Source organism: Neoarius graeffei, chromosome 22, assembly GCF_027579695.1.
Source record: "Neoarius graeffei isolate fNeoGra1 chromosome 22, fNeoGra1.pri, whole genome shotgun sequence".
In the NCBI taxonomy this organism is placed as follows: Eukaryota; Metazoa; Chordata; class Actinopteri; order Siluriformes; family Ariidae; genus Neoarius; species Neoarius graeffei.
The window spans coordinates 444,122-457,586 of record NC_083590.1 but is presented as its reverse complement, the minus strand read 5'-3'; the positions used below and the strand labels follow the sequence as shown (position 1 = coordinate 457,586).

Genomic DNA, 13,465 nt, shown 5'->3' with positions numbered 1-13,465 from the left:
ATAAAATTAGCTCATGTTTTAAGTCGTTCAAATTGTGTAAAGCTGCTTTGCGACAATGTTTATTGTTAAAAGCGCTATACAAATAAATTTGACTTGACAAGACAGGTAGGGGAAAGAAGCATCTCAACAGAGGAGTAAACTGGAATACCTGGAGTAGAACATTCATTTCTGCATGATGTCTCTCTCCAGCAGCACCTTTCTTGGCTTGGAAGATGGCAAGCAGTTTAGGGGTGTAGTAGTCCAACATGAACATGAATTTGGCCTCAAGATTTACAGTGGTAATTCATTGAAACTCAGCATTGACCTGAAGGGGAAAAAAAAGAAGACAAAAAAGGACAGGGCCCAATTTACAAAGTTAGATTTAAACAATACAATTTCTGAATTTCAGACTCTTCTGCCCAAGGTGTATTTGCAATAAACTGTGTTGCAGAAATGTCGAACAAGGCAGGCCACCTTTCCTTGATCTCTTTGATGCTCATTTGAAGACTGATGACATCCTGTCTTCTATGAGCAAAAGTGTTGGACAACAATTCATTGATGATCGCCCTGTCTCTCTTCTTTAATTCAGACAGAATGTAGAGCTGCTGTTGATCTTGGTGTTCTCTGCTTTCTCCTGAAGGATAATGTGGGAGATACATCACTTTCAGTTTCCTCTGATTTGTGAGCTCTATACAAGCATGTACACAAGCCACCCCAAGTTTTAAATGAACACGGACAGTTCAAATGAATACAAGCCAGAAAATGTCCACGACCAAAATGTCCATGTTTCAGTCGGTAGTGTTTAAGAAGGCCCCCCTTCGATGATGTCACAAATGTGCAGAGCTTACACTGCCATTCCATACACTGTTACCTTACTGTGGGTTAAATGAGGAGCCCCAGTGGCTCACAGGGCAGAGGTTATGCTGTGAGGCTCTTTTCTTCCCTTAAGCCTCACTCACAACCCGCCATAAGTGTTTTGGACATGCACGAGTCACAGGGTTTTGTAGCTCGCAGCCATGCGGCACGGTCGCAGTGAACCCGGGGGAAAGTTTGGGGGAGGAGTACAGGCAAAGTACTTGTCAAGTACAGGTTGCATGCCTGACTTCCTCGAGACATGGGAAAAATTGTGCCGTTAGCTCGTGGAAAGCGTATATCTGATGCACGTGATCAGTGTGTGTTCAGTGAGTGTGGAGTGTGTGAGACTTGCATTTTACCAGTTTCCTGTGCTACGAGTTCGGGCCGCATTTGTGAAGCGTGTGTGACGCATGTGATTAACACGTTACAATCACTCATAACTTGTGTGTGACGGAAGCCAGGAGGGGGTATAAAACCAACATGTCAGCAGCATTCTGCATCTGTTTTTTGACTGAAGAACATTGGATATTTTGTGGGAAAAATAAAAAAATTTTCAGTTTAAAGTTTAGAAAATGGGACCCAAGAAGAAGCGAGCAAAAGTGAAGTAACCCAGCCTGAAACAGCAGAGGGGTAGGAGGAGGAAGAATTTGATGATGATGGTAGCAGCACCGGCGAACCCCGCACGGACAGGGAGAAGTTTGCCTTCAAGCTGGCAGAAGGCACAGCACCCCGCCAGAGGGATTTCCACAGGTAAATACACATGCTTTAAACATTCATTTCAGTATCTATATCTCATCTCATTATCTGTAGCCGCTTTATCCTGTTCTACAGGGTCGCAGGCAAGCTGGAGCCTATCCCAGCTGACTACGGGCGAAAGGCGGGGTTCACCCTGGACAAGTCGCCAGGTCATCACAGGGCTGACACATAGACACAGACAACCATTCACACTCACATTCACACCTACGCTCAATTTAGAGTCACCAGTTAACCTAACCTGCATGTCTTTGGACTGTGGGGGAAACCGGAGCACCCGGAGGAAACCCACGCAGACACGGGGAGAACATGCAAACTCCACACAGAAAGGCCCTCACTGGCCACGGGGCTCGAACCCGGACCTTCTTGCTGTGAGGCAACAGCGCTAACCACTACACCACTGTGCCGCCCCCAGTATCTATATGTTTATGTAATTAATATTATAGATGCTGATTTTCATGTATGTTTCAGCTAACGACGCCCAGAAGTGAGGACACTGCAATCCCATCATCGCTGTCAGGCCATTGTGACATGCTCAGTGATGAGGACAAGGACATCCCGACACCCCGTCCCACCACTCAGCAGGAGCAGGACAGCAGCTCGGAGTCAGAGTGTGTTTCAGTGCTCAAACTGTTGGGCTATTTAGTTGGGATTTTTTACAGTGTAATAAAATGCGTTATTCCGTTATACTCGTTTTATTATTTGACATTTGCATAGTAAATTAACATATACTCAAATAAAAACAGCAAATGAGGTGGTCTTCTTCCCTTCTACAATGCTACACGCTACATAATCCGTTCCTTCGTTCCTCCCCAATATATACCGTATACCCAGAGTCTTGCCCTTCGTGTCACATGTGCTGTGTGCAGGTCGCGTGCGCTGTGTGCACACCACACATACAGTAGGGGTAGAAAGTGAGATGTACTTCTGTCTTGCGGGCCGCACAAATAGCAAGTGTGGAATACTTGTGTAGTACTTCTGAGGCACGTCACTCGTACAATGACTGTGTGTCACTCATGCGTCTTACTGTCATAGCAAAATGCCCCTACTAGCCGCGCTGCTGACTTGGTTCAGGTGTAAAAAAGGAGTATGGGTCCCGTACGTACTGTCTGCGTTCTTGATTTGTCGCAAGACCCCTAGAATTTGCATGTGTGGGAACAAAAGTCTCCATGGGCAGTCTGTGACCTTCTACGGCGCTGAACACACGCAAGTGCCGCGCAAGTCTCAAGCATGGTTTTGCCAATTTTTTTACTGTAGACCACCCATAGTAGTGGGCTGTGAGTGAGGCTTTAGTGACCTGGGTTCAAGTGTGGCCTGCTGCCCTTTGCTGCTCGGCCTCCCTCCATCTTTGTCCTTCACACCTGTGTGGCTCCCATGCTCATTCTGTAACATAAGGGCAACATTTTCAAAATGAGAGCACAATAAAAACCTCTGTTGCCACAGCAAGTTAAGAGACTATGGTCAGTATTCCCACAATACATTTGGAATAAACATAGGGTATGCTTTGCTAATATTAAATAGAAACAACTTACCTCCCCTTTCTTCTTGATCAGTTGTTTCCCATGCTGAAAAGCAAATTTTGAAAATATATTGAATGCCTGATAAAACTTATGGCATTTTGTTTCATGACAACCTAACACATACGTCACTGAATTGCATGCTTTTGTAGGTGCATTTGGTAATTATTAAGTGATCAGTCTCATTAATCAGTCTCATTAAATCTGAAGGTTAATAATTAAATTGAATCAGTCTCATATTATCATTAAATCACTCATGGAATCAGTCTCATTAATTAATACCATTAATTTGTGCTTAATAATAAATTACCAAACAGCTAAATTATGGTATATTCCCAATTATTATGATCACTTACCATATTACATAACTCGTATGCACCTTTAGAATTCTTTGGAGATTGTGTGACCTCATCAGTATTGGAACACAAACACACAGTTTCAATAATAAATGAATTTATTATAACAAAGATAAAAATGAATAATGGCAGTTGAAATATATACAAACAGTGAGATATACTTGATGAGCGTGTGTGAGTGTGTTGTGGTGAAAACAAGAGATTAGCTTTGTGTGCTAATTTAGATGTGTTTGTGTATGTCAGGCCTGGTGAGGCCTAGCTTGGTTGCTAGCTAAGACAAAGGAATGTTATCTAAGTAAAACAAAGAATTAGCACGTGTTGCTAATGTGTGCTTGTGTGTGTGGCCTGTGTGTGTGAAAGGCCCTATGGCCTGAGCAGAAGGCTAGCATGGATTGCTAGCTAAGGTGTGTTTGTGTGCGTCACGTGTTTGGGTAGGCCGAGATTAGCCTCGTGTGGCTAAGCTAAGACAAAGGGATGCTAGCTAAGGTGTGTTTGTGAGTGTGGGGGAGGACCACCACGTGGTAAGGCCTATGGCCTAGCAAAAGAAAGGCTAGCGTGGGTTGCTAGCTGTTAGGTTTATATAAGTATTATTCTTGGCCAAGAAGGCAGTAATTTATTAAAATGGTGACAAAATTAAGGATTAACTTCGGTTCAGTTAAAATGACCTTCTGTCTCAGCTGGACATTGTTTGGGAACATTTTGTTTATGTTTGATATGAAATGTGTATTATTGATCAGATATGTGTCTAAACGGTGCCTGAAGGTCTACATATGATGTCAGACACACCAACACACACTCACAGCTGCATATCCAAGGGTTGAATGTAGTTTTATAATTACAGAATATAACTTAGGATTGTTAAGACTTTATGATTCTAATGTTAAAAATTTTATGAGTTTAATCCTGAATCCTGTCCTCCGGTGAAGTAGCATTTCTTTGCTTTGCCAGACATATTCTTATTTTTCTTATTTTTCGTATGACTGTTTTGTTTAAGTTTGTTCTTATTTTGTTTATAATATATAACATATATTTATAACATATCTTTGTTAAAATTGTTTGTTATTTTGCTTATGATTGTCTTACTACATATTGCTGAAATCAAGATGTAATTTGCTGACTTAGCACAAGACACACATTCATGTGTTAAGAGTTATGATTTTAATATTTTTAGCTTTTCATCTTTTAGCTTTTAGATCCTTTAAAACTATTGCTGTTTAAATTAGTATTAATGTCTGATGTATTTTTCTTTGACTAGACTTCATAGACTAGATATATTATCTGTGTTTAAGTACATAGTGCCCTGACCTGAAGGGGGGTACGTAAGCAATGACCTTTAAGATGTCTGAACAATGAAGTAATTAAGACCTGCTCATATACACACACACATTCGACAGACACAATAGCCGTTTGGAGAGATTATGATTTGTTATAAAAGGTGTTTGTAATCTTTCATCTTTGGCGAGAATACTGCGATTAAACAGCAGTGAAACCGATCTCTGGTTCTCTGTTTTTTTGCGGTGTTCCATTCCAGATGTCTGGGTGGTACGAGGGCGGGGGTCCCAAGAAGTAAGTTGACCGATTGACCGTTTCAGACTGGGTTGAACCCCAACACTAGCTAAGGTAAAGGAATGCTAGCTATGGTGTGTTTGTGTGTGTGGGGGAGGACTGCCACGTGTTAGAGACAAAAAATTAGCTCTGTGTAGCTAACTCCACGTGGTGGAGGCCTTGTGATCCCTTGAGACAATACAATTAGCCCTGGAGGCTAATGAAACAAAAGAATTAGCCGTGTGTTTAGCTAAGGTGTGTTTGTGAGGCCTGGTGAGCTAGCTTTGGTTGCCAGTTAGACAAAGAATTAGCCATATGTGGCTAGCTAAGGCCCAAGGATCCTACCTCGTGGAGTTAAGGCCAAAGGTGTTAATAAGGAATAAAGAGAAGCATGCACAGCCTATCTACTAAAACAATTAAGAGATTAAAACAAAATAAATCAATTAAACATGCTGCGTGTCGAACAGTGTAAACAATTAAAACTGTTCCTGAGTTTAAATTCACACTATTTCAATAAAAGCTAATTCCTAAGACTAGGTTTTGTTATGCCCAAAAATGCCAAGTCTTACTTCCATATTTCACTTCTTCGCGAGATTATGAGAAGATGTCCCGAGACTTTTGGAGTTTACACCGTTGTGGAGATCTCCATGAAGCACAGGGAATTACTCGGAGAGGCTGAGTTTCACAGGAGCTCGTGGAGCACGTCTGTGGAAAGCAGAAAATTCTTGGTCCGGTGCTTCGTGGCTCGTGGGAAGAAAAACTCTGGTCAAACAATGTGCACAGCACTTCAGTTAAGAAAAAGAAAGGGTCCAGCCGCTTTCCTATAACTTTGAATTAAAACTGCTTGGGCGGCAGTCGTGACTTCACGTCTAATACGAATAAAACCGGTTGTAACTCGATTGAGTTAAAGATCGTGTGACTCTGGAGTCTACCTTGGCCAAGGGTAAGAAAGAAATCGCGCTAAATCGTGGATCTTGCAAGAAAGAGGTCTTTTCTGGTTTGCTCGGGTGAGCAGCGATTCCTCCTTGTGTCCGTGTTGAATTCATGGCACCAAAAGAGGATGAGCTAGGAGTTTCCGGGTTTCTTATGCTTTCATGGAGGATGTGACGTTAGTGATCCTGCCCCCGCGTGACGCAGGTCAACATGGAAGCCGGTGATGGGAGTTGTAGTCCTTAAAGGGACTGTGTTGTAGTTCTTAGACGGACTGTGTGTAACTACACTTTTATATTTCACTGAATACAAACCAGGCTTGGCTTAGATAGTTAATCCTTTAGTTGATATGCAAAATCTCCTTTTTCCTGTGAACTTTTAAAATAAGGCTCCTGGAGATACACACACTCTGTCGCTCCAGTGAGTGAGACAGGAGACCTGCATGGGAAATTAAGACAGAGCCCAGCCTGTGACGTTCAGGTACAAGAGAGACAACAATGATAAACAAACACAAGCACATGTGGCAACTTATCTTTGCCATTTCCTTGCTCATGTTTAATCTTAATTACTTATAACTCACTTTTACTTTATTCTTTCCACTTTAGAAATATTGTTCACCTTCCATTCATTCCATGCATATGAAATTAGAAACAGAGAAAGAGCCGAGAGCTGAGACGTCTCACAGCAGTGAGGGAGGAGGTCGTGTCCACACATAGTCTGCACTAGCTATGAGAATTCATGCAGGATAGTGTGCGTTTACAAAGGCCAAATTCAAGTGGACTAAAAACTGTCAACAAAACCCCGTATGAATACGCGAAGCTACCAAAACAGGAAATGAAGCGGTGTGTCTTCTTTGACCAAGACCACCTTGTCCAGGTGGACCAGAGTCCGGCAGTTCGGTCCCTGGGAGAGGACTCGGTCGGCATTTAGAGCAGCCGAAAAGGCAGCCGTGTCGAGTTGGGTCAGGGAAGCCCGGCGCCTTTAGAAAACGCAGTCCAAAACCTGCAAAGCTAGTCTGTGAAGCATCTTTGCTATGGTTGTAAATGCTAACAGTTGCTATGGCTAACTTGGCAGCTGGCAGGGAGAAAAGTTTTAGATTTTAATCCCAAACCTGCCTCCACCTTAAAATGTACAACAGCATGTTGCAATTACACACATTAAATGTTCGAGCTACACAATGTGTCACGGAAGCCTATGACTAACTTAAAATAGTGTAACGCATGGCAATGAATGGCTTGATCATGATAGTAATGTTTATCAACTGATATTTCATGCTCATGTCTGGCTTCTTTAACTAAGGAGGCTTATGAGAAATTAAAAATTGGCTACTTACGGTCGAGTCAGGTTCAAATTCAGTCTGTCACACCCGCCAAGCCAGCCAACGTCTTTTTCACATCTGTCCCAGAACCATTAGGAAATGACATCACGTAGTTAGTTCTGCTCTGTTTACTTAATTTTTTTTAAGTTGCTAAGTTACATCTCAAATACAATTGAGTTGAATTCTATAATAATTGCACTTATTAAAACTAATTGCTATTTGTAGTGTATTCTCAAAAATTTTGTTGAGACAAACAATAAATATTACAAAGATTTAAACCATGTAATCTGTCAGTCAAATACTAATTTATTTTAAAGAAATAAACTTAATTTACATATGTATATTTCACACAAAGATTGCTGTTGGAGTTCTACTAATTAATTTTGATGAAGTCAAATCAAATACACATCATAATGATATTCAGCAATTTTATTAAGCATGCATACCTATATATTATTGTCACATTTACTGGGTCCTTGAGTTATTTTTTAGAGTGCAGTATATTACACCTACACGAGACATGACACGCCCTTCCCCCGAGTCTGAACAGTGATGGAGGATAAAAGCACAGTCTCACTTTCATTATCGTTGTGTCTCTGAGTGAGTTACACTTCACTAACAGGTGAGTGGATTTTCCTACACAACACTCTGTAGAGTTCTATAAATACTTTAATCTCCATTTCTGTGCAGAATTTACACATTAATATCATTTACCTGGCTGTTTACATTTCAGTATCATTACATTTCACTTTAAACCTCCAAATGGTGTCAGTTGAATCTGTGTACAGTGTGTGTGCTCATAGCAGGGTGGAGTGCGGAAGTGTGCTTTGACTTGCCTTGATGAGGATGTGGACTAGAAATCACTGCTGTGCCCAGAACATCTCATCTCATTATCTGTAGCCGCTTTATCCTGTTCTACAGGGTCGCAGGCGGGCTGGATCCTATCCCAGCTGACTACAGGCGAAAGGCGGGGTTCACCCTGGACAAGTCGCCAGGTCATCACAGGGCTGACACATAGACACAGACAACCATTCACACTCACATTCACACCTACGCTCAATTTAGAGTCACCAGTTAACCTAACCTGCATGTCTTTGGACTGTGGGGAAAACCGGAGCACCCGGAGGAAACCCACATGGACAGAACATGCAAACTCTACACAGAAAGGCCCTCGCCGGCCACAGGGATCGAACCTGGACCCTCTTGCTGTGAGGCAACAGCGCTAACCACTACACCACCGTGCCGCCCCCACCCAGAACATGTCCAGATAAATATAAAATGATGCAAACACAAAACAATAATATTTTAGCTGTATATTTTACACCTCCGTGGCTGGCGAGGGCCTTTCTGTGTGGAGTTTGCATGTTCTCCCCGTGTCTGCGTGGGTTTCCTCCGGGTGCTCAGGTTTCCCCCACAGTCCAAAGACATGCAGGTTAGGTTAACTGGTGACTCTAAATTGACCGTAGGTGTGAATGTGAGTTTGAATGGTTGTCTGTGTCTATGTGTCAGCCCTGTGATGACCTGGCGACTTGTCCAGGGTGAACCCCGCCTTTCGCCCGTAGTCAGCTGGGATAGGCTCCAGCTCGCCTGCGACCCTGTAGAACAGGATAAAGCGGCTACAGATAATGAGATGAGATTAAAAAATACCTAATACACAAAACAATGGGACATGCACACTGAAAACTGTAAATTGCAAAGTGGACGATAAATTAAGACAAAAATGAGCTTACGATCGATATAAAAACTTTATGACTTTAACAAACAAAAGACGTTTCATATGATACAACAGGATTTATTTGTGTTATTTGTTATTTCTCTCAAATTCAAAAGTATATGGACTAAATAATCAGACAGATGTTCTAACAATGTTCTGCAGTGTTTTTATCACTAAACACATTCTGTTCAAACTAACACCAAAACAATCCGAGATCTGAGAAGGTCTTAAAAGATTGTGAAAGAGTGATGATCTTCAGGATTAAATCCACTATACTGCTGATTGGTTACTGTATACACTACTGCACAATTTCACTATGTGGAGTCCACCAACTCACCAAAAAAAAAAAAAATCCCACCCCACCACCTTGCCATGGTCACTGAGGGTAAAAGAGGAAGGTGTTTGAGTAGCTAAAGCCCCTCCCCCTTCCCCCATACTGTAATTGTTGCATGGGCTCCACCTTCGAGACCTTATAACCTCTTTTTAATTTTAAACAATCAGTGTAGACTGAACAAGAATGAAATCAAATCAAATCAAGTTTATTTGTACAGCGCTTTTAACAATAAACATTGTCGAAAAGCAGCTTTACAGAATTTGAACGACTTAAAACATGAGCTAATTTTATCCCTAATCTATCCCCAATGAGCAAGCCTGTGGCGACGGTGGCAAGGAAAAACTCCCTCAGACGACATGAGGAAGAAACCTCGAGAGGAACCAGACTCAAAAGGGAACCCATCCTCATTTGGGCAACAACAGACAGCCTGACTATAATTTTAACAGTTTTAACAGGTATAACCCTCAACTGTCCTCATGGGGCCGTCCTTCACAGGAGTGGGGCGATAAAACTCCGACCAGACACAGGGCACCAGGATGGATCAAGCAGGTCCGAGGGGCAGAAGAGGCCAGCATCTCAATCCCAGGATCAACATGTAACTCAGAGGGACAGATGGGGGGGGAAGAGAGAGAGAAAGAAAACACGTTGTTAGGTATGCCCTAAAAATGACAAGTCTTAAATCTGTGTGGTAGGCTCGCAGAGACGAGAGTCTTTACATCAAGCATAACACACAATGGCATGTTAATATGGTAAAATATATCATGACCTGCTCTGGCTGGATGCTTGATTGGGTGATGGGAGCACACTCCTCAGCAATGATGAGATGCAGATGGGACCCTTAGGGCTGGCCAAGACAATTTAGTTACATTTCACCGGGTCTGGGACATGCGACAGAATGTCTGGCGGCCGAATCCCTGCAGGCTACGATAGCCAGTCGAGGTCTCCACCGTCTCCACCAAAAGATTTCCTGTTGACTCCATGTAACTCAGAGGGACAGATTTGGGGTGGTGGGGGGGGGGAATGAAAACACAGGTGGTTAGGTATGCCCAATGTCACCTGAATAAGTAGGAACAGTATACATATTGCACCGAGTACAAGCAGGGACTCCGGCAACTAACTATGACAGCATAACTAAAAGGAGAGAGCCAGAAGGTAACACAGGCATGAGGGAGCCTCGGGACATAAAGCAGCAGCCACTACACCATCAACAAACTCGAGTGAGCAAGCAAGTGGGGACTGACAGCATCCATATGTCCCAGTTTACCAAAACAATCTATGTCTGAGGACCCTCCAGATCTACTCCTTTACCTCATAAACACCATTAACAAAAGGCTTGACTAAACAGATGTGTTTTCAGCCTAGACTTAAATGCTGAGACTGTGTCTGATTCCCGAACATTACTTGGAAGGCTGTTCCATAACTGTGGGGCTTTGTAAGAAAAGGCTCTGCCCCCTGATGTAGCCTTCACTATACGAGGTACCAGCAGATAGCCTGCACCTTTTGATCTAAGTAGGCATGGCGGGTCATAGAGGAGCAGAAGTTCACTCAGGTACTGTGGTGCGAGACCATTTAGTGCTTTAAAGGTCAATAGTAGTATTTTATAATCAATATGAAATTTGATTGGGAGCCAATGCAGTGTGGATAAGACAGGCGTGATGTGGTCATATTTTCTAGTTCTAGTAAGGACTCTTGCTGCTGCATTTTGAACTAACTGGAGCTTGTTTATGCACTTATTGGAACATCCAGACAGTAAAGCATTACAACAATCCAACCTGGAGGTAACGAAAGCATGGACTAGTTTTTCTGCATCATGCAATGACATTAAATTTCTTATCTTTGCAATATTTCTGAGATGAAAGAAAGCTATCCGGGTGATGTTATCAGTGTGAGTTTCGAATGAAAGACTGGGGTCAATAATCACTCCAAGGTCTTTTACTGCTGCACGTGAAGAAACAGAAAGGCCATCCAGAGTCACTGTGTAATCAGAAAACTTACTTCTAGCTGTATGTGGTCCTAGCACAAGTACTTCAGTCTTGTCAGAGTTACGCAGAAGGAAATTAATAAGCATCCAGTGTCTAATGTCCTTAACACATTCCTCAATTCTATTAAGCTGGTGTCTCTCATCAGGTTTTGCAGAGACATACAACTGTGTGTCATCAGCATAACAGTGGAAACTAATACAATGTTTACAAATAATATTGCCCAGAGGTAACATATATAGAGAAAAAAGCAGTGGACCCAAGACAGAACCTTGTGGAACACCAAACTTTACCTCGGTACGTCTAGAAATATCACCATTTATATCAACATACTGATAACGATCAGTTAAATAACAGCTGAGCCAGGAGAGGGCCATTCCCTTAACTCCCACAACATTTTCTAGTCTATCCAGAAGAATGGAATGATCAATGGTATCAAATGCTGCACTAAGGTCAAGCAACACAAGTAGCGAGACACAGCCCTTATCAGACGCCAACAGTAGGTCATTTACTACTTTAACCAGTGCTGTCTCTGTGCTATGATGAGGTCTAAATCCTGACTGATACATTTCATGGATGTTATTCCTATGTAAATATGAGCATAACTGCTGTGCCACAGCTTTTTCAAGGATCTTGGAGATAAAGGGGAGGTTTGATATTGGCCGATAATTGGACAGCTGACAGGGATCAAGGTCAGGTTTTTTAATCAGGGGTTTGATAACTGCTAGTTTAAAGGATTTGGGTACATAGCCAATCATAAGAGAAGAATTTATTATTTTTAGAAGCGGTTCAATTACTCCAGGCATTATCTGTTTGAATAGATGTGTCGGTAAGGGATCTAGTACGCAAGTTGAGGCTTTTGATGTAGAGATTAATGAAAGTAATTCAGTTTCTTTTAGGGGAGTAAAACATTCTAACTGATGATCTGATACAGTTATATTGTTAACTACAAGGTCACTTTCATTGTCTAACCTTAAATTAGTAGTTTGAATTTTTTGTCGGATATTCTCAATTTTGTCATTAAAAAAATTCATGAAGTCGTTGCTACTACATACTGCAGGTGTGCATGTGTCTATAGTGGACTTATTCCTGGTTAATTTTGCTACAGTATTAAATAGGAATCTAGGATTATTTTTGTTATCTTCTATTAGGGAGGAGAGATATGTTGATCTCGCAGCACTAAGAGCTTTTCTATACTTCAGGAAGCTCTCCTTCCAAGCTAATTTGAACACTACCAATTTTGTTTGACACCATTTATGTTCCAATTTTCGAGTGGTCTGTTTTAATGTGCGAGTGTCATCATTATACCAGGGTGCTAATTTTTTGTCTCTGACCATTTTCCTTTTTAGAGGAGCTACATTATCTAAAGTATGGCGGAATGTTGACTCTAAGCATTCACTTGCCTGATCAAGTACTGCAGGGGCTGACAGTGACCCAATCAAAGTTGACAGCTCTGGGAGATCATTTATAAAGCTCTGTGCAGTAGTTGACGTGAAAGTACGTTTAATACAGTAGCGTGGTGAGGTGCATATATTATTACTCAGACATAGTTTGAATGAGATGAGACAATGATCTGAGATAACTTCAGACTGTGGAAGTGTGACTATATTGTCTACGTTTAATCTGAATGTTAGTATTAGATCGAGGGTGTGACCACCATTATGGGTCAGTCCTATGACATTCTGCTTAATCCCGACTGAATCTAAGATGGACACAAACGCTGTTTTTAAAGGGTCTTCTGGGTTATCGAAGTGAATATTAAAATCTCCGACAACTAAAGCTTTGTCTAAGGAAATAACCAGATCTGAGATAAAATCTGCAAATTCAGAAAGAAACTCAGAATATGGCCCCGGGGGCCTGTGTGGGTGCAATCAGTTAATTATTGAAATTAAGTGATCAATCTCGTTAAATCAGTCTCATTAAATTTTGAAGGTTAATAATTAAAATGAATCAATCCCATTGAATCATTTAATTTGACTCGTTTGAATTGAATCATACCATAGAATCAGTCTCATTCAGTGAATCATTTAGTGAATCATTTGGTGAATCATTCAATGAATCGTTTAGTGAATCATTTGGTGAATCGTTCAATGAATCATTTAGTGAATCATACCATTAATCCTGGTGCTTAATAATAAGTTACCAAACAGCTAAATTATGGTACATTTCCAAATTATTAAGATCA

General features: G+C 41.6%; 1 long non-coding RNA gene across 2 annotated transcripts; it reads right to left on the bottom strand.

Moving 5' to 3' along the window:
• Positions 1–154: 154 nt before the first annotated feature.
• LOC132870481 (uncharacterized) lies at positions 155–6,046 on the bottom strand. 2 transcript variants are annotated; one of them, XR_009651118.1, is made up of 6 exons: positions 5,575–6,046; positions 3,461–3,493; positions 3,120–3,152; positions 2,885–2,970; positions 454–613; positions 155–304 (listed from the first exon to the last, which is right to left on the bottom strand). It is a non-coding gene; the product is annotated as an uncharacterized LOC132870481 (long non-coding RNA). The 2 variants fall into 2 exon arrangements; XR_009651117.1 differs by lacking the exon at positions 3,461–3,493.
• Positions 6,047–13,465: the final 7,419 nt, after the last annotated feature.